The sequence below is a fragment of the Bos taurus genome, chromosome 22 (assembly GCF_002263795.3).
Source record: "Bos taurus isolate L1 Dominette 01449 registration number 42190680 breed Hereford chromosome 22, ARS-UCD2.0, whole genome shotgun sequence".
Taxonomy (NCBI): domain Eukaryota; kingdom Metazoa; phylum Chordata; class Mammalia; order Artiodactyla; family Bovidae; genus Bos; species Bos taurus.
Window position 1 is genome coordinate 17,404,955 of NC_037349.1, and position 26,611 is coordinate 17,431,565.

General features: G+C 46.5%; 1 protein-coding gene across 5 annotated transcripts in view; it reads left to right on the plus strand.

Annotated features, from left to right (window-relative positions):
• Nucleotides 1–26,611, plus strand: part of SRGAP3 (SLIT-ROBO Rho GTPase activating protein 3) — a 246,334-nt gene that overhangs the window by 77,553 nt on the left and 142,170 nt on the right. The window lies entirely within an intron of this gene.

Genomic DNA, 26,611 nt, shown 5'->3' on the forward strand with positions numbered 1-26,611 from the left:
AGGACTGATTTCCTTTAGGATGAACTGGTTGGATCTCCTTGCAGTCCAAGGGACTCTCAAGAGTCTTCTCCAACACCACAGTTCAAAAGCATCAATTCCTCGGTGCTCAGCTTTCTTTATAGCTCTCACATCCATACATGACTACCGGAAAAACCATAGCTTTGACTAGATGGACCTTTGTTGGCAAAGTAATGTCTCTGCTTTTTAATATGCTCTCTCGCTTGGTCATAACTTTTCTTCCAAGGAGCAAGTGTCTTTTAATTTCATTTCTGCAGTCACCATCTGCAGTGATTTTGGAGCCCAAGAAAATAAAGTCTGTCATTGTTTCCATTGTTTCCCCATCTATTTGCCATGAAGTGATGGGACTGGATGACATGATCTTCATTTTTTGAATGTTGAGTTTTAAGCCAGCTTTTTCACTCTCCTCTTTCATTTTCATCAAGTGGCTCTAGTTCCTCTTCACTTTTTGCCATAAGGGTGGTGTCATCTGCATATCTGAGGTTATTGGTATTTCTCCTGGAAATCTTGATACCAGCTTGTGCTTCATCCAGCCTGGCATTTCACATGATGTACTCTTAATATCAGTTAAATAGGCAAGGTGACAATATACAGCTTTGACATACTCCTTTCCAAATTTGGAACCAGTCTGTTGTTCCATGTCCAGTTCTAACTATTGCTTCTTGGTCTGCGTACAGATTTCTTAGGAGGCAGGTCAGGTGGTCTGGTATTCCCATCTCTTGAAGAATTTTCCACAGTTTGTTATGATCCACACAGTCAAAGGCTTTAGTGTAGTCAGTGAAACAGAAGGAGATATTCTGAAATTCTGTTGCTTTTTTCTACGATCCAGTGGATGTTGGCAATTTGATCTCCGATTCTTCTGCCTTTTCTAAATCCAGCTTGTACGTCTGGAAGTTCTCGGTTCACATACTGTTGAAGCCTACCTTGGAGAATTTTGAGCATTACTTTGCTAGCGTGTGAGATAAGTGCAATTGTGTGGTAGTTTGAACATTCTTTAGCATTGCTTTTCTTTGGGATTGGAATGAAAACTGACTTTTTCCAGTCCTGTGGCCACTGCTGAGTTTTCCAAATTTCTTGGCATATACACAATAATAGTATTTAAATATATAAGTGCTTCCTTGCAGCCAGGTTCTGTGCTAACACTCTCCTTGCATTATCTCATTTCATCCTTCATGACATTGTCTGGTAGACGCCACTACTTGTCCTAATTCCTAGATTCATAGAGAGGCTTGGAAACTTGCCCAGGGTTACACAGTAGGCAGCTGAGTCAGGATTCGAGTCAGTGCTGTCATGTACACTTGTGGCTGAGCCCTGCCCAGGGGCAGCAAGGGGAGGGGCCAGTTGAGACTGAAATCTCTGTCTCCTTGATGCAGAGCTGTAAATGTTGGGAGGAAGGGGCACACAGGCACTGTGGGGTGTGGTTCCAGAGTTTGGGCTCTTAACCACTAAGCAATTCCAGGAATATAAACGTGCATATTCATATTGTTAGTCTCTGGCACAGAGTAGGAGCCCGAATGTAAATGAAAGGGATATTATGAACCAGTAGGCTTTTCCTTTTTCTTCCGTTTTTACTGCAGGAAGAAGTCATCATGTAACAGGTTACTTGGTTTAGTAAGCACATCTTTTAGTTGACTTACCTTGTAGCAGGTACAAAGAAATGGCTGAAAACCCCAAAAGAAATCTCCATCTGGACCTCTTAAGTGTTATACAGTTTTCCTGAATAAGTCCATTCTCCCAATGTGGACCTTTGACAGTTATTAAATGGGTTTTGAAAAGCCACAGGTGAACTGAAACAAAGGCTGGTTTTGAAACCAGCTGCGGCAGCTGCACCTCTTCTGGTGCATGAATGGTGGTCCTGGTTCTAGTCTTAATGCCCAAGCACTCGGTTCTCCAGGGGCCTTGGCAGGTCCTTAACGGGATGGGTTGGCTGCTTCCCAACCTGCTGACTCTCTGAGTGAACCTGGAGCAGCTGGTAACAGTAGAGCTGATGGTTGGGCCTCTGTGTCAGGCAAAAATGGGTCTTTAGGATGAAATGCCTATAGATATATCTGAGTTTGTATAGAGAAAGCAAGGGATTGGAGAGGTCTGGGGCCAAGTTCTCTGTGATGGACTTTTGGGCTGAAAAGTTGAGCTGTGCATTGTGCTCCTGCCTTGTGACTTTGTAACACCTCCTGTTGACACAGGCCTGCTGCTTGCTCCTTGCATCCCTAGACAGGTCTCCTGACCTCTTTGGGCTTCTGTTTACTCCCAAGCAGAGGGGGAGAATGTTACCTCCTGCAGAGGATTGTAGTGGGGAGTCAATGAGCTAATGTTTGTTAAAAAAAAAAAAAACAACAACAAAAAACACTTTGTGAGTTGGAAAGGGCTGTGCAGATGCTCTAACTACCATTATTTGTCATTAGGTGGCGTTTCTTGCCATTCCCTGGGGGCATTTTGCTCCCAGCTGCATCTATTGAATATGCTCAGAGGTGGTGTTGACAGAGGAGGAGGGTGGGAAGAAAACAGCAAGGCAGGCAGAAGACGGGAGATTTTTAGGCTGGGGCTTTTGTTTAGAAGTGCAGAGAACAGGTTTTGCTTTTTTCAGTCTGAAGTGGGAAAGTTGATGGTTTTCAGAAGATGCAAGTTTGGAAGCTGGATTCTCCTTCTTCCTTATGTTGCATCCTGATTGTCCAGGGATGTTCCTTAAAATTAGCACATCCCAAGGCTGAAGCCAGCCCAAGGCCAGGGACTTGGCAAGGGCATGCAGATCTCAGCTTCCCTCTCCTTCTTCACTTCTTCTAGGCTGGTCTCTTTGCCGTCTGCTGATTGCTTCATGCTCACACCCACCTCCGCACTCTAGCTCTGATGTTCCCTCCATCCAGCACATACTTCCTACTCCTGTCCAAATAAAATCCGTGCTGCAGAACTAGTCACACTTCCATTCATTCCACAATATGTACTGAGTGTCATTCTTCAAGACAGGGAACACAGAAGAAGGCTCACATTTAGGGAAGCAGCAGAGGATCTTAAGTGTTGTTCAGACACGCCAAGGGTGAGGAGCATCTGGTAGCCCGGACCTTGGAGGCGGAGAATTCAGCTCCTGGAACTCAGGTGCAAGGTCAGAGGATGGGGCACAGATGTGGGTGTTACCAGCAAGTATGTGAAGCTGGGGCACAGGCATGGGGCAAGGTTGCTTAAGGAGAACATGAGATGTGAGTAGAGAAGAGCAAGAGAAATGATGCCAGGGAACCAAGTGTCAAGTTCAGAAGGGAACTAGCTGTAGAGAATGACGGGGAGAGTGGAGAGGGAGTAGACAGAAAGCCAGCAAGATGAGCAGTGGCCTCTTATGGTTTGAGTGGTAGGAGAAAATGGTGGCCTAGCAGGGGCCACAGAGAGGGCAGGCAGATGGATGCTGGAAAGAGCCCACGGAGGAGCACACCCAGCCCCTTGAGGACCAATGGCCCCCTTCTTTCTGCCTGTGGGAATCACTGCTGTCAGTGAGCTTCCATTGGTAGTGAGAGTGCAATGTCTCTCTCAAGGCTATGGTTCACAAGAGGAGAACCCAGGACTGGAGGTCTCTAGGAGGCTGAGAACAGGGGTTGTTGGGAGTCAGGTAGTAGCAGAAATAATGAATGAGTTGCAGCTAGAAAGAGGAATTTTCCAGTTGAGGATTTCAGAGGCAGGGCAGTTCCTGGGAGCTGACAAGGCTGGGGTGGGGCTGTGTGAGTGGACTCTGAAAAGTTGCAGAACAGACTATTAAATTAGTGAGAGCAAAACTGAAGTCAAGAGTGATAATTGGTCATCATTGTGGGTGTTCAACTGGTTTCAGACAAGGGCAACAGTGCACATCATGAGGAAGCTGTGTACCAGCAGCCAAGTGCACATTTGCTCTTGTGGGTGTGGCTTGGAGGTCTGGAAATAATGGCGTGTTGGTTAGGGTATGTGTGTGTGTTCAGTCACTCAGTCATGTCTGACTCTCTGTGACCCCAGGGACTGGAGCCCACCAGGCTCCTCTATCCATTGATTTCCCAGGCAAGAATACTGGAGTGGGTTGCCATTTTCTCCTCCAAGGGACATTCCCAACCCAGGGATGGAACGGGAATCCCTTTGATTAGGATAGAGACACCCAAATATACTAGGCTTAAGTACTTTTCTCTCTCATGTAACAACCCTGCTGGCTTTGGCAGTCAGCAAAGCTCTGCTCCATGAAGTCTGCGCGGGACATCTATACTATGGCTCTGCCATTCTCTAGGATGTTGCATTTACTTACAGGTTGTTTCTGGGCCCCATGATAACCACTCACATTCCATTGGAAAACACTTAGCCACAGGTCACCTTTAACTGCAAGGGAGGCTGGAAATTTTCTCTCTGGGGCAGTTATGAGTTCAGTTAGTACTCTATCCCTACGGGCGAAGGAGGGAATAAAATTTGTGGGACCATCTAGCAATCTGGCACAGGTGGTTTTAAGGATGGACAGTCATTCATTCAACAGATATTTATTCAGCATCTGTTATTTTCTGGGTCCTGAAATTTCAGAGGAAAAGGAGACAAACACAATGCCTGCCCTGATGGAGCACACAGCCTACTGGGTGGTGTGGTCTTCAGAGGAGGAAAAGACAGCTGATGAGTGATAGCTGTGGACAAACCAAGTGAGAGCAGGGAGGTGGGTGGTCTTTACCGGAGAGGGCTGTGAGGGAAGAATGGTGTCAGGGAAGGCTAGACTGGGGCTTAGGCAGTTGGGAGAGGGAGATTTGTGCATTCATTCATTCATCCGTGATTTGCTCAACAGTCTTTTGGTGATGGGGATACAGTGATAAGTGAAAACAGATACAGTGCCCACTCTCATTGGATCTTCCTCCTAATAGGATTTATTCCACATTTATCAGGTAATCACATGCATGGGATGGATGATTATACCTGATATAAGACTTTGAAGGAGAAGAATTTAGATCTGTGAGAGCATTTAACAGGAATCTGACCCAGACAGAGGATTCAGGGAAGGAGGAATGACGATTTGAAGGATGAATAGATGTTAACCAGATGAGGAGCGGCCAGACCGAGGGAACAGCATGACCCTGGGATGGAGGACTTGAAAGATGGCCCGGGTGGCTGAGGCAGGGTGGAGGTGGTGGGGGGGAGGGGCGGTGGAAAGGTAACCTGGGCAAGCAAACACGGGACCTGAATGTCCTTAAGGATTTTAATCTTTATCCTAAGGGAAGCCACAGATGAATTTGAAGCAGAAGGAGTGACATGATCAGAACCCTGGGAAGAGCCAAGCCACGAGGTAGTGTCTTTGCAGTAGAATAGACAGAAGGTTCAGGACAAGGATTGGGAAGGGGTCAGAAGGGCTAGAGAACAGGAAGGACAGAGGGACGCCTTGGGAAGGATTGGTGGCTCACAGGGATAGGAGGGGTGGGGAGCAGATGGAAAGATAGGAAGGGGGCTCATTAATTCCAGGCTTCCATCTGGAACTGGGTGTGAAACTGTGCGTCTCCATCTGGGTTATTTAGCAAGTCTGGGATTTTACCTGTTTTCCTGTCTGTAAAAGAAGACTTTTTATAGGATCAAAGGGAAGGTCCGCTAACAGTGAGGTGCAGTATAAATATTGTGGATACTGAGAATAACCATCTAGATTGTATGGAGTAGGGCGTGGTATACCATCCACCCGAAATGCCTCCATTGTGTGGGAAGAAGATGGTAGAGTTCAGCAGGCAAAGTGAGGCCTAGCAGTGGCCACACCCAATGTCTCCGTTAGGGAGATTCTTCGGAATAAATCTGTGTGTATGAGTGCATGTAAATTGGTCTGGTTGTCAGGGGGTTTGGGATCCAAGTTTAGCACCAGCGGTACTTGCTGGGAGGTTTGAACAGTTTGGTTCCCCAATTTATATGGTAGATGATGATGTTTAAAGGCACAAGGTCATGAGAAAGATCAGTTGAGCTGTGTATCAGCTCTAGATTTATAATAATATAGAAATACTAGTTACTGCTGGGAGTTAAAGGGGATGCTGCCCCTAAGGTGCTTCATGCAGTGCTGGAATAGTGGGTGCACATTCAGTGGGCCCCATCTTCCTCGTCCGTAAAGAGATGAGTCTATCGCGGTGGTGACAAGGACAAGGGTTTCCACTGGGAGTCTCAGAGTTTCCTCTGAGTGTTTTCCATGGGTGGGATCTCGGGGTCTCTGACTCACCCCAGCCCTGCTTGTGCACAGGCCCCAGGTCTACAACCTGCCCCAAGCTGTGGCTTGCTGGAGGCCTGGAACCGAGATCCTTGCCATGCTTCAGGCCAGGCTGATGGCCTGGAGCCCAGCAGCATCCAGAAGCCTTTGGTGGAGTTTGCCTCCTTCTTCCTGTGCACCCCCTCAGCCCCCACCTCCCCCTCCCCTCTTTACTCTGAAAGCAGCAGCCTTCCCGCTGGGCCTGAGCAGCAGAGAAGCCTAAATTTAGCCCTCTGGCTTCAGTGGTGAGCCACAGGTGAAGGCCAAGGGGAAAACACAAAGGCAGCCACGCTTTCAAAATACCTTTGGTTAGGACGGTAAACAGCAAATCTGAGCTCTGAGGCTCTTGGTCCACACCCTCTGCTTGTTTTTGAGGGAAGATTGGAGAACAATCTTGTTTCCTTCTCCTCTGCTTTCCCAGCTGACTCACCCTCGACCCCCTGACCTGCCCACTGCCCCAACTTTGTGCAGCTTGGAGCCATTCTGTCTCCCAGGAGTGGGGGCCCTGGGCTGTGAAGTAGGCCCCCATGGCCTGTGTTTGGTTTGGCCGGTCTAATCTGTGTTTTGCTCAGTCACACCAGCCTCATTACATGGGTTCCATCCCCCTCAGTTCAGCCAGGCCTGCTGCATTTGGAGGTCTGGTCAGACAGGCCTGAGGAGATGGTTCACATCTATTGAGCATTTGCTGTGGACCAGGCATGGACCAGGCATTGTCCTAACAATCTTATTTCAATCAGCCCATTTAATCTTCCTAATAACCTAAGAAGTAGGTACACTTTTATAGATGAGGAAAGTGAAGCACAGATAGGGTAAGTAACTCTTTCAAAATCACACAGCTGGTAAGTGACAGAGCCTGCCTCCAAAGCACAGCCCTTGACCACAAGGCACCCCCCCCCCCCCGCCCCGCCCCGCCATCACATACCATCACCCTGTTTGAATCACTTACTATGCCAGGCCCTTTATGTATGTTATCTCAGTTAATCCTCAACATACCCTCTGAGGCAGCTACTGCTATTACTGTTCCCTTTTTACAAAAGTGGAAACTGAGGCTCTGGACGGGAAACCGTGGAATAATGAGTACAGCTGTGCCGCTAGGTTGTCAAGCTCCTGCCTCCTCACCCCCGCTACCCTCATGTGCTTCACCCATAGCCAACTTCCCTGGGAGTGCTCCCACCTGCCGGATCCTCCTGGAGCCTCTGCCCTGTGTTGGGAGGGCTTGTCCTCACTGTGGTTTAACCCTTGGGCTTCATTGCTGCAGCTGGCAAAGGCAACAGAGGGAGCAGGGGCTGCTCAGGGTTGAAATTGTAGGTAGCACACTCCATGGACAGACCTCGTTCCAGGAACCCCAGACACTAGGATTGAAATAGTCCATGTGCTCCTCAGGGACTGAGACTTTTGCAGTCACGGAAGCGGGTGGGGTGGGGTGGTGTTAAGGGAGCATCTTAATACTCCATTCTCTTATTTTTGCTTCATCTGTTGCATACACTGAGGTATTTATTTATTTAATTGTAGCCAAAGATAAATAACCTAAAATTGAGCACTTTAATTGTTTAAATTATTTAATTGTTTTCAAGTATATATGCCAGTGGCATTAATTATATTCATATTATTTTTTTTTAAATATATTCATATTATTGTGCAGCCATCATCATCATCATCCATCTTTAGAAGCTTTTCATCTCCCCAACTGAAACTCTGGACCCTTTGGACACTATCTCCTCATTTCCCCCTCCCCCCGACAACCATCATTCTACTTTCTGTCTCCAGGGACCTCATATATAAGTGGAATCATAGAATATATAATGTTTGTCTGACTTATTCATGTAGTATAATGTTTTTGATGTTCATCCATGTTGTAGCATATGTCAGAATTTCCTTCCTTTTTAAGACTGTATGTATAGAGCACATTTTGTTATTCCTTCATCCCTCCATAGATATCTATGTTGTTTCCACCTTTTGACTATTGCAAATAACACTGCTATGATATATTGAGGTGGCTAAAAGAAATTTGAAAACCACAGCATTGGACCAAAATTGAGGTAAATGGATATGAGTAAGCATGAGTACTCTTGCCTGGAAAATCTCATGGATGGAGGAGCCTGGTGGGCTGCAGTCCATGGGGTTGCAAAGAGTCGGACACGACTGAGCGACTTCACTTTCACTTTTCACTTTCATGCATTGGAGAAGGAAATGGCCACCCACTCCAGTGTTCTTTCCTGGAGAATCCCAGGGACGGGGGAGCCTGGTGGGCTGCTGTCTATGGGGTCGCACAGAGTCGGACACGACTGAAGCGACTTAGCAGCAGCAAGCATGAGTAAGGTGAGGGGCAGAGCTAAAACTATTATAGCCTTCAGGTTCTGTGTCCAGTGCTTTCTCTCCCTCTGATTGTTGGCTCTGATATTTAGAAGGAGGAAGGGAGGAGAATGCAGCTATGGCCTGGGGGCAACTGCCCTGTGTTCAGAAATCCCCTGGAGTTGCAGAGAGGACTAGATTCAACAATTATTGAGTGCCAATGGGAGCCAGTCCAATGTGGAAATGGGCAGAGCAGAGTGTGTATCTACCTCTCTGCCTTACTGGTTGTGTGGCTTTGGGTCCTTTTCTTGCTTCTCAGAGCCTAGGGTCGTTGTGAAGATCAAATGGGATGATATGTGTCCAGTGCGTCAGGGGCAGCATCAGGTGCCCAGTGGCCAGAGAGCAGGAGCTGCTGCTCCGTGAGGCACTGCTGGGGATGAAGAAATTAACGAGACAGGCTCTGGCCTGTGGGAGTTCTTCCCAGTGCATCCTGTCAAGAGGCACATGATGTTGATTGGTCCTATTACTGTTGGTATTGACATTTATCAGTTGATTAAGATGGTGTTTGCCAGGTTTCTCCATTACAAAGTTGATTAATGAGTATTTTGTACTCATTAATAAATTAGTATTTAAAAAGCTATTTTGTGGAAACTGCTTTGAGACCTTGTACATATTCTGTTCCTCATCAAACTTTGACCCTTTAGTTTTAGCATCATGTTTTGTCAAATGATGATTCTATAATTCCTTATCCTTTTATTATTTGAAATTTTACTACATGCTTGAGCCTTCACCCCTCCTTTATTTGTTTGTCCATTCATTCATTTATATCAGCACAAACTCATGAATTTCTATTTTATTCAGTGGGCTATAATCCACAACAGTCAGTATTTGATGCTCAAACTGTTTTTCTATAAATTTAAAAATGTTGCTTGGAGAATAATACATAAACTCCTGTAGTTATAACATAAAATAATAATAATATTAAGCACTTTCCATGTGCCAGGCACTGTTCTAAGTTTCTTTATTAACTCTCTCTCTATATAAATTCTTAACGTATGTAATAGTTATTTATTGCCATGAAACAAGCTATCCCCAAACACAGCAGTTTAGAAACAACCAAAGTTTACAGTCTCACATAGTTTCTGTGGGTTATCTGGGTGGTTCTTGCTGAGGTTCTCTTATGGGCTTGCAGCTGAGATCCCAGGGCTGCAGCCATGTAATGGCTTAACTGGGGCTAGAGGATTCACTTTGAAGATACCTATCTCACCTGGCTTAAAACTCAACATTCAAAAAATGAAGATCATGGCATCTGGTCCCATCACTTCATGGCAAATAGAGGGGGAAACAATGGAAACAATGACAGATTTTATTTTTGGGGCTCCAAAATCACTGCAGATGGTGACTGCAGCCATGGACTTAAAAGACACTTGCTCCTTGAAGAAAAGCTATGACAAACCTAGACAGCATATTAAAAAGCAGAGACAGTACTTTGTTGACAAAGGTCCGTCTAGTCAAAGCTATGGTTTTTCCAGTAGTCATGTATGGATGTGAGAGTTGGACTATAAAGAAAGCTGAGCACTGAAAAATTGATGCTTTTGAACTGTGGTGTTGGAGAAGACTCTTGAGAGTCCCTTGGACTGCAAGGAGATCCAATCAGTCCATCCTAAAGGAAATCAGTCCTGAATATTCATTGGAAGGACTGATGCTGAAGCTGAAACTCTAATACTTTGGCCACCTGATGTGAAGAACTGACTCATTGGGAAAGACCCTGATGCTGAGAAAGACTGAAGGCAGGAGAAGGGGACGACAGAGGATGAGATGCTTAGGTGGCATCACTGACTTAATGGACATGAGTTTGAGCAAGTTCTGGGAGTTGGTGATGGACAGGGAAGCCTGGCGTGCTACAGTCCATAGGGTTGCAAAGAGTCGGACATGACTGAGTGACTGAACTGAATTGAACTGAACTCACCTGGCTGTTGGCTGCAGGCTTCAGTTCCTCTTCACAGGGACCGTTCCACAGGGCTGTGTGAGTGTCCTCACAACATGGCAGCCGGCTACCAGAGAGGGTGATCCTGCAGGGAGAGTAAGGAGGAAACCACAGTGCCTTGCGTGACCTCGTCTCGAAAGTCATACACTATCACTTCTGCCACAGTCCATTCCTTAGATGCAAGTCACTGACTATATCCCACACTTAAGGGAAAATAAAGGATGTTTGTAGGCCCCTTTTGAAGAGAGGAGAATCAAAGTATTTGTGTTTGTATTGCAAAAATACCTCAAAATGCATAAACTCCTGTGGACTTTTTCATCCATACTACATCAACCTGTAAGGTAGATGTTACTCTAACCAGTTGGGCAAGGTCACACATGCAGCCAGTGGCAAAGCTGGGATTCAAACCCAGGCAGTTTGGCTCCAGGGCCCACATTCTCAGCCAATACCTTATCTGGCAGGGTCTTGGATGCTTTGTTAAGATGAAGCAAGGAACTGGAGAATTCCTGAAGCTGTTTGAGGGGTAAGAGACGTGGTGCATCCGTCCTAGCTGTGGAAGGCAGCATGTAGTGGGGTGCGGGGTGATGGGAAACCCCACTGCCTTCTCTGGTGGAGCCTGTATGTGGATCCTTTTTCTCCCTCTGCAGCTAGGAGGCCTGGTTTTCCACACACTGCTTTCCATCTGCTCATTTTGCAGGTAGGCAGAGAAAAGCAGTGTAAATCATAATTTTTAAAAGTGGGAAGGATGGTGGTACTGGCCTTTTTTGCCTGGCAAAGCATTAGGGCAAGGTTTGGCGTGGGGCACCTAAAAATGGGATCATATGAGACATGGTCTTTACCCTCAGGATTTCATTTGGAAGACAAGAACGTAAACATGAAATTATTTAAAACCTGGGTTACATGTAATTACCTTTTAAATGGCAGAATCAAGGCTTGTATCTTGGTTGCCCTCATGTTCCACTACAGTGCCTAGCAGGTTGCCTGGCTTTGCCTATTGATTGTTTATGAAGGGAATGAGTGTTGCTACCCTACCATGGCATGGGTGGCAGAGACAAGAAGGAGGTGGCTGGTGAGGCCAGGCAAACCGGCCAGGGGAGGTGAATATTATAAAGCATCTGGCTTCAGAAGGCAGGATTAGGTAGGAGAATTAACAGAGGTCAACAGCCAAGCAGGTGTCATCAGGGATCTATGAAGACTGACAAGCGTCGAGAGATGGGCTGAGGACTCAAAGACAGGGAAATTCCAGAAACCAGGAGGGGTCTGGAGAAGGGGATCTAGATAGCAGGTATCACAACCTGGAATCTAATGGGCAGGCAGAGAGGGTGATAACCCCAGGACCAGAGCACAGATGTGGACTGGACTCTGAGGCAAGTACACTTTGCCCTTTGATATCTTTTAACCTCATTTAGGCCTGAACTGGTGTCTGAGGGGCTCAATCTTAGGGATATGAATGGGAAAGGACTGGAGTGAGTTTAGGCTGCCAAGGGGCTATGTCCAAGGACTGAGGAAAGGGCCAACCCCATGCAATTTGTCCTGCAGTTTTCTGAGGGCTTCACTTGTCTAAATTGTAGTTTAGAGTGAAGGTGAACCTGCTCTTCAGGAGTTTTCAGTGTTGAATTCCTTAGGAGACACCCAGTCCGACACTGCAGACGAGAGACCAAGTGAACATGACTGCTGTAGAATCTTGTCTGCAATTCTGTACTTTTCCTTCTGTGCAAAGAGAGGGAATAGCTTCTTAAATTTCCCTGCAGAGGAGATTTAAGTTTGTGATTTGAGCTCCAGTTTTGCCACTTCCTTCTTGTGAGACCTTCAGCAGGTGATATGGGATAATTCCTCATCTGGGACATGGGGATGGTTAATATGTGCCTCTTGGGGTTCTGGGGAGAATCAATTCCGTCAGACATGCGAATATAATTGTTCAAACAGCAAAGTGCTATGTGAACCTAAGGAAGTATTACTGTGAGACAAACTGAAACCAGTGAGAGCTGAAAGACCTTAATATTGTCACCAGGCACCTCTATACATAGAAACTTATGTCCTAGGGGAGCTACAGACACGATGTATTGGCTCAGGGAGCAAAAACTCAAGATGATCCTGGTTGGTACAACCTCCAGTTTGACTGGAATCCCTCCCTACCCCCACCTCTTTGTCAAGGACCAGTGTTTTCTGTGAGAATGTCCTACAGAACCCTCCCAGGTTTGAGCAGACAAGACACCCACATAGAATCCCTGGCTGGGCCCCGTGGTTTCACCCCAGATCGGAAGGGGCTTTGTTTTTGTGTAGCTCTGGCAGGTCCAGCCAGACTTGCTGCTGCTTTTTTTTTAAATTAATTTTAATTATTTATTTTATTTTTGGCTGTTCTGGGTCTTTGCTGCTTCATGGACTTTTCTCTAGTTATGACGAACAGGGCAACTCTAGCTGCTGTGCACGGGCTTCTCATTGCTGTGGCTTCTCTTGTTGCAGAGCACAGTCACTAGGGCTCCCAGGCTTCAGTATTTGTGGTGCATGGGCTCTGTAGTTGTGGTTCCTGGGCTCTAGAGCACAGGCTAAATATTTGTGGCACAGGGCCTTAAGTTGCTTCATGGCATGTAGGATCTTCCTGGACCAGGGATTGAACCCGTGTTTCCTTACTGGCAGGGAGATTCATTACCACTGGGAAGAATCCACCAGGGAAGTCCCAGGTTAACTACTTCTTGATAAAACCTGAGTTATTTTAGCTGAACTTTCATAGATTAGGACTTTGTCATAAGGATTAGTTGAGAATGACAATGGCTGTTATTCATTAAATGATACACAAGCAACTTCTGAGTATGAGTTTCCTCTTGAGGGATTTTCCCTTGAGCCTAAAAATACTCCTGTAGGGTTACTTGCTGCGTGCTCCCAAGAAACAGGAAGTTGTCCCTCTAGCCTACAGTAGTTTGTGTTTTAATTGTTTGATGTCTATGTATGTGTGGGTTAGAGATGTAGAAGTTGTCCTCAACCCTTTGGTCTGGATTTCATTTTCTTCAGGATCCTCTTACTTTAGTTTCTGGTGTCCTCCAGTGCAAACTAGAGAAGGCTGGTCACGTAATGGCCAAGAGTGGGAGCTCTGGGGACAGACTCTACCATTGCTTACTGTGGGTCTTGACCAAGCTTCCTTCCCTGCTTTAATAAATAAGGAGTACAGCAATATCTGACTCACAGGGTTGCTTTGAGGCTGAAAGTTGCTAATGTGTTTAAAGTACTTAGATAGTACCTAGTGCACATTGAACACTCAGTGAATGTCAGGTTTCCTTTTCAAGTTGCACATATGGTATTCATTACCCTCAAGAAAAATATGTGCCCCTGAAATATAAGCAGATTGGAAAGTTCAGATAACCATGGGTCCATGCTTGGAATACTAAAGAAAACAGTGTACTTGGGGGTACAGAGTACAGTCCTCATAAATATTTTTCTTTATTTGGGACTGAAGGGTACAACAGGATGCCCCTTTGAGGTGCTAGACCCTGCTGTTTTCCCTGGCTGCATCTTGTGTATTGAAATACATACCTGGGATTTTTTCTGCTGCCCTCACTTTCCCAGATCTAAGGGAAATGCCTTGGGAAATATGTTAATAGATCTTGCTCCTTTGACCAGTACAGTTCTTCCCCGCTCCCGGGCTGGAGCCTCAGTGCTTCAGTGATAAGACCAATTCTCCTGGAATATTCTCCAGGAATATTCTCCTGGAGTACATTATGGAGAGGAAATGGGAAACTCAAAGTGCCCCATGAGAGGCAGGGTTTATTGTTTGAAATCTGGAGCTGAAGTGGGGTTCTCTCACCTAGAAAAGTAGACTGGGAAAAAAACTTCTCTTGATTGCTGGCTGAAGCTATGTCAAATACAAAGTGATACACTGATATATCCTTGCAGACAGTACCCATCAAGACCCCTAGTACTCAGTGGTAAGCTTGAGTGTCCCCAGTATCACCATGGGATTTAAGACCCGAGCTCCCACTGGAGTCTGGTCTGCAGTGGGGACTCTAGTGGTCCCGAAAAAGTCAAGTGTAAAATGCCAGATAGATATAGAACTAGAGAATGCAACAGACATAAAACAAATCTCCCACTCAAGGCAAGCCTACGGTTCCAAATTCCAAGGAGGAACGCTATTCCCAAGAAAAGGAAGAAAGAAAGGAATATAGGCAGCACAGTCAACAATAGGGAAATGAATTCACTTTAGACTATATGAAATCAGAGCTAAAGCTAATGATGTCTGCAAAATACGTGTGAGGAGGACCCTCCAGGGACAGAAGAAAGGAATAGAATCTATAAAAAGAATAAGAATAAATGAAATAAAAGTAAGCAGGAACAAAACAAGAACATAGAATATAAAAAGAACCAATTAGAAGTCAGGAAATAAATAGTTTTGAATTTCTTAATAAAACCACAGTAAATTGGACAGACCTCAATACTGGACATAACTGAAGAAAGGATTGGTGAATTAAAAGTCAGTACTGAGGAGTTCAAGGAAGGCACAGCAAACCACTCCAGTATTCTTGCCTAAGGAATCCCATGGACAAAGGAGCCTAGTGGGCTACAGTCCATAGGGTCACAAAGAGTCAGACATGACTGAAGCGACTTAGCATGCACTTGCGTACTGAGGAGTTCATCAGTGACCCAATCCAGGGTGAGAAATTAAAAATATGAAAGAGCAGTTGAGAGATAAAGAGAACAGATCAAAAGGCTCTATGTCTGTCAGAGTTTCAGAAGAAGAGAATAGAGGAGATGAATTAGAAGCAATATTTGATAAGGTAGTGAATGCACATTGTCTCATAACCAAAGAATGACGTGAATTCTAGCATTGAAAAAAGCAGCCATGAGTGACAAATAAAAATGAACTCACATCTAAACATACTGTAGCACGACTTCAGAACCTCAAGAACACAGACAAACTCTTAAAAGCTCTGCAGAGAAAAGACAAATTACCTGTAAAGGAATAACAACTAGCCCGATGGCAAACTTCTCAGCAGCAGCAGCAGCTGCCAGAAGACAGTGAAGAAGCACCTTGAAAAAGCTGAGCGAGTACAACTGTCAGCGCAGAAGCCTCTGTTCAGCTAAACCACCAAGAATGAGGATGATAGGCAGTTTCAGGTACACAGAAAGAAGAAGGTTTAGTACACGCTGATTCTTGCTGAGAGAAATACTGACTTTATCAAGAAGAAAAGTGAGATGAAATATTGAGGTTAAAAAATGGCATGCAGAAAAAACCTGAGCCTAGAAATTGGTGAAACAGTTTGATTGCAAATTCACAGAGCCATTGATTATGTTTTTACAAAGTGCAAACTCAGAACTTTTGTGCAAAAAAAAAAAAGTGCAGGGAGGGCAATTTCTACTCCCTTTCATCTGATTGTTGCCATGTAGGAAGCAAGCCCAGTGTTTCCAGATCGCTGGTCTTTTATTATTATTATTTTTAATATAAATTTATTTATTTTAATTGGAGGCTAATTACTTTACAATATTGTATTGGTTTTGCCATACATCAACATGAGTCCGCCATGGGTGCACACGTGGTCCCCATCCTGAACCTCCCTCCCACCTCCCTCCCCGTACCATCCCTCTGGGTCATCCCAGTGCACCAGCCCCGAGCATCCTGTATCATGCATTGAACCTGGATTTCACATATGATATTATACATGTTTCAATGCCATTCTCCCAAATCATCCCACCCTCGCCCTCTCCCACAGAGTCCAAAAGACTGGTCTAGATAACAAGCCACAAAGCAGAACTTCTATGTGAAGTCTCCTGAGTTTTAAGGGTTTGCAACAAATTCAGTAATTTTTAACACACCAAGCTCTTTAACACTTTGAAGATTCAAGAAAACCTCAGCCATGTATAGTATATGACATTGTACAGCCATTCAGTCTGTAATTGGTGACCTCAGGTACAGGCGATACTTAAATGTCCCTTTGGCTCTCTTGTCTCTGTCACAAGAGCAGGCATGCCTTCTCAGGGGAGCTGGTGCTTGGACTGGAAATTGAAGAACGGATATGAGTTAATTAAGTGGAGAAGAGCAGGAATGGCACTTGATTTTTTTTTTTCCTTTTTATTTTTTGGGCACACCATGCAACATATGGGCTCTTAGTTCCCCAACCATGGATTGTTGTTATTCCTGCAAAGGGAACACTCCCTTGCATCAGAAGCACGGAGTCTTAACCATCGGACCACCAGGGAAGTCCCAGAAAGGTCACTTGGGACCTTGAGGTGTGAATGCATCTGTAGTGGCTCAGGAAATAATTCAGTGGCAGTGGGGTTTGGGAGGAGGAGATGAGGTTGGTTGGGGCCAGAGATATTTGACTGTTGTCCTGAATCCTTGCGTCCTCCTTCAGACTGGGAAGCTGGGTCTATTTTGAGTCACATAGTTCACTGTCTTACATCATTCCCCAGGGACAGCAGTGGTGAGTAAATGATCACTACTTGGTAATGAGGGTGAGAACACCAATGAAAAAGGCAAGAAGGAGAAATCCAGGGACATCTGGGAGATTATGTGGTGTGATGGGATGCTTCCCAAGGAGCTACGTAATGTGTCAGCTGGTCCTTTAATTAGAAACAGTGATCTCGAAAGCATGGCTGCAGTGTGATAATTCACGTGGATTTCTCAATAGCTTGAGTCTCCGGCTCTGAGTTTTTCTAAATGGCAGTTGTTGCAATGCTCTGAACCAGTTGGTTTCTTTGAAATAACACCAGCCAAACAAATAGAGGGGACGTGCGTGGGAGTGGTGGACAGAAGCTGGATCGTGAATCAGGAGACCCCAGTTCTAGTCTGGTTCTTGTCATCGGCTCCTTCCGAGGAGAAACCCATCTTACAGGGGTTTAGGTCCCAAAGTCAGCATGCTGGGTCATGTCAGTCCCTGATATTGCCCTTAAAATAGAATGTATATGATTTAGTGTGTGTAACATTATACAGTAATATCTGTATATGTTTAATGTATATAGTAAAGTACCATGAGTAGAGTCCATATAACAAAATCATTAATTATGGAGAAAATTGCATTGTTAAAACTATCATTTTATCAATCCTTTTTTGCTGCATGTATATTTTGAACTGGATTGTATAACCTTGAGTATTAAAAAAAATCATTGTTTTGGGCCTCAGTAAAAGTAAAATGAGTGGCCCAGATAATTTATGGGCTCCCATTCAGCTCAAAACCATTGACTTGTTTTTTTACACTGTGACTGACTGTCCTTGATGCAGGCGGCAGGGTCAGTTGTGGTTAAGGACACAGGTTCTGTGTTTGGATGACTGCATTCTCATTTTGACTTTACTCTTACTTCATTGGGTGGCTCTGGAAAAGTATGCCTTGGTTATGTTCTTTTAAAATCTGTAAAGTAGGGATAATAGTATCTGCCTCATAAGGATGCTGTGAAGCTTAAATGATTCTGGTACATGCTTAGAAGAATGCCCAGGACATAGTTTTTGCTCAGTAAAGATTTCTTCTTTCTCTTCTTCTTCCTTCTCGCCTCTCTTTCTTCTTCTTCTTCTTCTTATGGTGTTTTGATTATTTGCAAAACACCATAGGAAGTGCTCTTATAAATAAAAAAGAACTGGTACCCTTAGTCTAATCAGGAGTTACTTGTGCTGGCTAGTATACAAAGAGTTTATTATAAGGATATAATAGGCAGTATTAGGGCTGTCAAGGGTGAGGTTCCCTGGGAAACAGGTACTGGGATGGAGCTTGGTATGCAGGGCATTTACTGGGGAGTCTGATTGGGGTCATCCCCCGTGGAGATGAGGCCAAGACAGGGGCATTGGCCAGAGGGAGCAGCTGAACTCTGATGCAGTCCCAGTGAAGGCCTCAGTCCATTCCATGGGATGTTCTGGAACTTGGAGAGGCCCTGCAGTGTTGTTACAGGTTGGAGTAAGGAGCCCAGACCTTTACATGGGATGTTGACTAGTTGTGGACATGGGTTGCCACTGGAAGGAACGTGGCCTGGAACGAGGTGGTATTCTTCAGTCTTCAAAGGGGCTGGCAGCCAAGAATAGTCTTTCGGAAACATTCCCCACTGCTGGGGGAGATGAAGCCTCCTTTCTTTCAGGAGAGTCTGTTGGCTGATTTTGTGCCCTTACCAGTGCTCAGGGGCTGAGAGCTAAATTAAGCCAGTCTTTCCAGGGTTGGAGCAGGGAGGTTAGGAAGGGAGGCTGTGCTGCTCATTTCTCAGGAACCGTGTGAATCTGCTTCTCTCTGCCCCATTCTCTTGCCTCTCTGACCACTGGCTTTCTTGTGTGTGCACTTGGCTTAAGGTCCATGATGGCCACCAGCTCAGAGCCTGCATGAGTTTAAGGTTCCAGTGCCCATCATGACTGCCCTCAACCCCTGTGTCTTAGTTCAATGTAGGAGAGAGACTGGCTGGCTTCAACCAGCCTGTCAGTGAACACCCTCTTACCACCTCCAGCTTTGATCACCGTCCACTGCCAGCCCAGTCACTGAGCTGGCATGTTGTACCTTTTTTATCCAGGGGTTGTGGCCAAGTTAGGCCCCATCAAACATGTCTATGGCACACTTAGGAGCACCTCCAGCAAGCCAGGTGGTATTTGAGGTACAAGGGCTATTGCGGAAAATCCAGCTGATGACAGCCTCATGGAGACATGTTCTATTGAGGGGAGACTGACTGAAGAAATAAATAAGACCCAATCCAGGCAAGGCATGGGGACCTTGAACAGCACTCCCATGGGGCACAGGCAATGTCGTGCCTGGGGACAGGGAGATGAGCTCCTGATTTGTTGTTATCTTCTTTCTCCCTTGCATTTTCAGATGTTTCCTTCCGATTGGCTCCCCACTGCTAGATACCATCTCCTCATTTCCAAACCTGGCTTGTCTTTCAGTAGCAGCATCTTTCTTACCTCTTCTCTCCCCTGAGCTCCCTGCTGGCCATCCTTCCGGAAGTGCAACCCCGCCATGTCTGATCACCTCCACCCATAAACCAGCGGCTTTCCTGTCTTCCCTCCTGCAGTGGAGTTCACAGTCATCCTCACAGACGGAAACCTTAGGATGACCTTCAGCTCTGCTCTTTCCATCCAGCAAGTTGTATAGTCATTTGGAGTCTGTTTCTCACATCTGTCTCCTCCAACCAATTCTGGCAGGATCTTCTTAACTGCTCCTCTTGGCTCCAGTCTCTCATTTCCAACCCATTAGTTGGTCAGATTAATCTTCCTGAAATGCACTACTGATGTCACATTCTTTGACTCAGTTCTTTTCTGGATAGAGTTCAGCCTCCTTCTCTTGGTATCCCAGAACCTCCTTCATCTGGCTTCAGCTTGTCTGTCCAGCTGACCTTCTACTTTCCCTATTGTTGATGGCTATGCTCCAGGCACCTGGAGAGAGTCCCCAGGTTGGTTCCAGGCTTCCCTACCTGCACACCTTTGGCTAGTTCCTTCCTCTTCTCGACTTTTCCCTTGTTTTCCTCGGTCCTTAACTCGTCTTTCTTTTTAGAAGCTCTTCCTGATTCACTCAGGCAATAATGGCTCATCTTGCCCTCTTCTGAACTCTTCAAATTCTATCTAAATCTCACTGCCACCCCTTCCCACTTGTTAATTGTATTGCAGGCCCTGCCACACATACTTGATCTCCCCTACCGAGTGGCTGAGCCAAAGGGTAGCTTTAGCCTCTCCTCCTCAAGTCACCCCACATAAATACATAATCTAAATGAAAATAGGCTTTCCTTATTCTCAGCCAGCTTCGAAGCAATTTTCCATGTGTCCTCTTCCAGCAGATTGCCACCTCGAGGCTCTGTTTGTACAGAAAGTCTGGAGTTGCCCCAGTTTTTTCTGTACTGGAGGTCCTTGCAGACAGGATCAAGAGCCAGTCATCTTTCAGTCCTCCTTCAAGGTGCAGAATGTGGCCACTTAGGGAGGACTTGGCTGAAGGAACAATGGTGATGGATGAATGAATGAATGCCACAACATACAACCTCCCCTGAGATTTTCTGTTTTCTGTTTTTTTCTCCATGGAGATGAGCACACTTTTGTTTCCCTCTGATTGGCTGTTTTAGAGGAGTGCTCTAGATTTCAGTAGTAAGCTTTCATTTCCTGACTCTGTCTTGTGAGAGAAACAGCAACAAACCTACAGCTTTAGGCAGGTAGCAAACATCCCTTTGAGTCAAAACTCAAAAACTGCTGCTGCTGGCTGCTGCCCTCAGCGGGCTGTCTATGGGCCCGCTGAGTGCACACCAGAACTGTTCTGTGGCCTTTGCCTTTGTTTCTCCATCTGTGCATGCAGGCTGCTCCTGTTTCCTCTTCCAGTTGCACTTGGCCTTGAAGATAAATATGGAAAAAGTGTCTGGGGTGATGGCTGGGTCTCTGTTTATGCTGGCTCCTCTGGAGTCCCCTTTCTTCCCCGACCTTCTTACTTCCAGGCTCCAGCACCAGATACCTCATCAGGCCTCTGCCAGGCTGACTCTTCACTGGGAACATTCTCCGTGACACCGCTCCTAGACCCATGGGCTCCTCTTCAGCCTTTAGATTTCTGTTGCAATGTCACTCCTTCCAGGAATCCCTCTAGCCTCCTGGACCTCCTTTTTCTCCATGAATTCTAATTGCCTTTCAGGCTTCCTCCCTGGTTTGCATACTCCACAAAGGTAGGGCAGGATCTGCCCTGCTCACCACTGTATCCCCAGTGCTGAGCACAGCACTGGACACATGGTAGGCACTCAACAGATACATGCTGAGTGAATGGACGGAGGCATAGGAGGATGGGCAGATGGAACAGGCACTGTGTACCTGTTAGCCACTGCCACAGAACTGTGCACGACAACCGCCTACACAACTCAGTAGCGTCAGTGCCTCTGGAGTAAGCTGGATGTCATCTAGGCAGCTCTGTTGATCTTGGCTGGGCCCACTCACATGGGCCAAGGGCACGACTGGGGCAGTGTTTTGGGACTAGGGCAACCAGGGTGATGCAGCTGCACTCCCATGTCTCCTGTCATCCTGCAGGCTAGCCCGGGCACGTGCTCCTGGTGAGGGCAGGGGCGTAAGAGCAGGTGGAAACACCTAAGGCCTCTGGAGCCCAGGCTGGACCTGACACACCACCTTCTCTCAACCAAAGCAAGTCATAGGCCAGCCCAGACCCAAGGGGTGGGGAAATAGACTTCACCTCTTAGTGAGAAAAGAACTGTAAATTCACATGACAAAGATAGTGGGTACAGGGAGGGGCTAAAGAAGTTTGGGGCATTTAATGAAACCTGGCAGGCTGGGCATCACAAATCCTAGGGCATAATTCACCACTAGCTGGGGCCTCAGGGAGGTCACACCTGTCAGGTGGGTTTCCTCACCTGGAAAATGGGAATGATGCTGTCCTCCCTGCCCATCTCATAATTACAAGGAGTTCATTCTTTCTTTCTTTGGCCAACTCTCAGAGTTTGGGAAGCAGTTTCTAATCTTCATAGTGCTGTGATGTGGGCAGCAGGATCGCTCTCCCCTGGGCACTGGCCCAACCGAACTGGGGAGGAACGTGGGGCAGAGGAGGGGGTTGGTGGCGAGACCAGGAACCTGCCTGCCGGCTCCACATCCTCGGTTTCCCACATCTCAGGTTCTCCATTGTGAACTGGAGGCCATGTGGGGTTTAATAAATAATGGATGTAAATGGGTTTTGAAAAGCATTGAGCATTATGTGGTTGTAAGGTATTATTAGACACAGGGCCACCTTTGCCAAAGTAGCTATTTGATGAGTCTGGCTTTACCCCATGGCACTTCCTCTGTCTCCCCAGGAGAGGACATGGTTGGGAGTGAATTGTTCTATAAAGATGTTTCCATAGCCCAAGAAAATGACAAGTGACTCTTGCTAGGTGTCCTTTTTCTGCATGAGCACTGTGCACTCTGCCTGCAGAATTGCTGGTGCTTGTGCCCCAGGTTCCCCTGCCTGCCATCTGCCCAGAGTAGAGACATGCTCTGTTGGTGCTTTCTCCCCCTCGTTTTCTTTTTTCAGTCCTACATGGTCACCCCCTCAGATAAAAGTCCATGTGTCTGGAGGAGAAGCAGACCTTTCCTTCATCTCTCCTCCTACCCTCCCTTGAGTTTATGGCTCTTGGTAATTAGCATCTCTGAAATGCAAATGGGAGGTACACTTGGACACTGGAACTAAACTGGATCCCTGGGCATTTCTCCCACTGGCTTGGGAGGAAAACCTCCATCAAAACAGCAGCCCTCTCTGGCTCTGGATACAGTCCCAGGGGTGGGAGGTGGGGTTTAGGATCTTTATTCCTGAACTTGGAAAAGGGGACTTCTGAAAAATGGGCCTTGCAGGATAGGAGGAAGAGGTCAGAGAAAGCAATGCAACATCTGGGTGCAAGGTCAGGGTGCCCCTCTGAGCCCACAATGACTCTAGGTTGCACTCTGGCATCTGCTGCTGTGGCTCTAGCATAGGCTGCAGTCCTTCAGAGGCTTCACATCTCTCTGGAGGCTGTCGCTTCTGGCTCATCACGTGGAAGCACCTGGCTCAGAGCACATCCAGGTCCCACAGAAGTGCAAGAGGAAGCGCTTGAACACTTCTTGCTGACAGCACAGTGTTATTTCTTTCTTCCCTCTCTCATGAATCATCGTGCCCGGAATCTAGCCAGGAGCGGTTCATTTGCCTTATGGTTCTGTCCCCGGAATTGGGGACCCTGGTGCTCTGGTAAGTGGGAAGCCGAGGCACTGAGACTAGGGGAATGAGCCTTCCTGGGCTCACACATCCTGGGCTCAGGTTCTGGCTGCAGCACGTGGCAGGCCTGTGGCCTTGGGGAGGTTGTCCAATGAGCCTCAGTTTCCTCATCCACAAGCTTCTCTAGGTGTGCAGTCACACTAAATGAGAGCAGTTGTATGAGATTGCCTCCAGCAGCTAGATTTTGAATTTGATTCAAGGTGGATCAACCTTCGATTCCTTATCTCACTTCTCCAGTGACTCCTGTGATGGCAAGTTCAAGTTCTTTACAGAAGGGGAAATCCGGGCGGGGGCCCAGCAGTGCCGGATGTCCAGAAGGTCCCTCACATGTGCCATCAACAAGTGTGTGCTCATGCTGTAGTTGACATCTGCTTCCTGCCAGGAACCAAGAGTGAAGCGTCACCCGGTCCCCCAGCAGGGTGCCCTTGTGGGATTACCATCTCAGCTCCAGAGGCTGGTGCTAGTGCTCTCTGAGCTGCATCCCCTTAGGCACCCCTGTGATCCTGCTGCTCTGTTCCCAGAGCCATCTCTGTTCTAAGCCAGTGAGTGGAAGAAGCCCTTTTCTCTCACTCTGCTAAGCTTTATCATGAAGTCTCATAGTGTCTCCCAGGAGACATCTGAATTGGGCCTTGAGGTATGAGTAGGAGTTCACAGAGTGAGGGGTAAATGTAATGCCCATATTTTACTTAGAGGTTACCTCTTCTCCCAGACTGTCCTCCTTCTCACAGGGTTATGAACTCAGCTGCACTCGCAGATGTGGGTTTGCCTGCCTGACACCTCTGGTCTCAGTTTTGGCTCAGAACTGCCTTCGTGTGGCAGCGGCAGCACATCACATCCTGGCCTTCATCACCACCAGCCAAGCTGGAGTGGAACTCTGAGCTGGACACAGTAAAGGAAAAGCCGTGTGTGGTGGCTACTGCCAGAAATTCCGCATCTGAAGGTGGCCTGGTGCCACTGCATGCCCAGGGCTCTGTAAAAGTTAAGAAAGAAGGATTTGTCAGTCATCACATGCAATGCCTACTTTGTGGAAGGAACTTAATCTCTCTCTCAGCTGAGCCTCCCTGTCTTTGAGTGTAGGATCATAGTAGCCTCCTGACTGGCCTCCTCTTCTCCCATCTCCTCTCACCTGTTCCCCATGCTGCACTGCCTGTGGGATAGAGTCCGAGGCCCCACATGTGGCCTTCAAGGTCATCCACGATCTGGCTGCGAAGAACCCTTCCCAGATGAGCTTCTGCATACTGTGAACTCCTTAATTTGTGGGCTCACTGAGCCTTTTGACAGTCTCTGAACATGCTGGGCATTTCCAGACCCTGGGGCCTCACACACTGACTTTACTCCCGCCACTGTCTCTGCCCTTGCCTCACCCGGTGAACACCATCTGCCCTTCAAGGCCAGGCTCAGATGCCAAGTGAAGCCTCTGATGGCTTTGGCCATTAACCATCTTTCCTGCAGAGGCCCTGCTTCCTTCTTAGTGGGCTCCTGAGCTCTTTTGCACATATCTCCATCCTAGCTCGTTGCTATAATTTTTGTATTTGTTGGTCTCCGCTGAATTTCTCAAGGGCAGGTCTGTTGTATCTTTCTGTCCTCTCAAGGAGCCTGGCAGATGCTAACTGATGTTCAGTGAAAGTGTAAATGAGTGATAGAAATAGTAATAGGACGTTAGACATGAATTGGGTCATCCACATCTTAGGAGGAAGGGGGGATTTTGATTTGATTTGAGTAAAACATAAAAGTTTATATAAGATTGAGAGAAAAGGAAGTATCCATGAGATTTCCAGGTCTAGGTAGAAACAAGAAACTTTTTATCTCCCTTCTGAGCATTCTGAAGAGACTTGCTAGAGGTGAAGCTAAAGCAATTAACTTAAAGAAGAAAGAAAAGAAGACTACATGGGCATGAATCAGGAGGAATTTTCAGATTTAAATATGGATAGTGCCCTAATATACCACTCAATATAAATTTCCTTATATCTTAATGATTATGTATTTCTTCTGGCAATGTGTTCTAAATTGTATTCTGAATAAAAATTCAGCTTCAGAATAAATAAATAAATATGGATAGTGCATATGTAACATATATTGGATACTCAGGCCAAGCACATTATATGCATAACTTCCTTTAATGATCTTAACAACACCATAAAGGAGTTATTCCATTTCTCTAAACATGAGGATAAATAGGAACTAGTGAGGATAAGAGAGAGAACTAAAGAGAAGGGAAGGGCATTTCAGGCAGAAGAATAGCAAGTGAAGGGCTTTGAGGCAGGAAAGGTGTTGTTGTGCTCAAGCAACAGAGAAAGCCGGGGAGCCAGAGGACAGTGAACAAGGGCCAAACAAACTAGATGATGCCATGCTAGATGGAGAGAGCACATCCTAGAGAGTCTTGTAGCCACTCCAGGGCTTGGTCTGTTATCCTGAAGGAGATGAAATCCACTGAAGGGTTTTAGGCTGGAGGTGAAGAATGGGGAGGAGAGGGTCTTGCTGGTGGTGACATGAGTGAGATTTTTGCTTTCCAAAGAAGAACTGCTTTGAAAACATTGAAAATGGGACAAGTGTGATACGGACACTGGTTGAAGAGGCTGTTGTGATTCTCCAGGTCAGAGATGATAGAGGCTCTCACCAGGGTTGCGGTAGAGGTGGAGAGAAGCAGATGAGTTTAGAAGTCCTGGGGCAGCAGAAGGACTTGGGATGGAGGTATGGGTGTAAGGGATAGGTAAGGTGATGGCCAGTTTGTAACTTGAATGCGTAGGGGATTCAACGTGCTGTGTCCTCACTTAGGTGATATGTGGGGAGAGAAGGTTCAGGGTGGGAATGAGGGACAGCTCATGGGCACAGGAGTATGGAACTCCCTGGGAGGAAGCTCTGGCTTTGATGATCACTGAGGTCCCTGGAATTCCAGAAAGTAGGACCCAGGTCAGACCATCCCCCTCCCTCACAGGTGCTTAAAGATCCATTATGTCCCCTTCTTATGGGAAGCAGTGGACCCAGAGCCTCATAAAGACTGGTTTTGCCTCACAGTCCTCAACCTCTCCAAGACAGATACTGAAAAGGAATCAGCACCACTGGCATTTGTGTTTTTGCTGTATTCCTTGATGACATTTCATATATTTCCTACCATGGAGTGCAGGATCCAAAGATGACATTTTATGTTCATTTCCCCCATAAGGTGACCCACAGTAGCCACCCTCATTCAAGAAGGAGGATATAGGAGTTTTGGATATAGGAGGAGTGCTTTGGAAGTTAGAATCTGTTATTGTTGTGTTCTTGCCAGCAATTCACCTCACTGTTGGGATAAATCACTAGAGGCCAAGGGAAGAGGAAGGGGAAGGACAAGGGGCTGGAGCTCATCTGTATGCAAAGGGTACAGGCAGTGGGCACTTGGCTGGGAGGTGATTCCCATAGAACTATAGAGCACATAAGCTGAATTTTGCCCAAATGGGCCACAGAGGGGTATTATACTAAGAAATTGCCCACTTG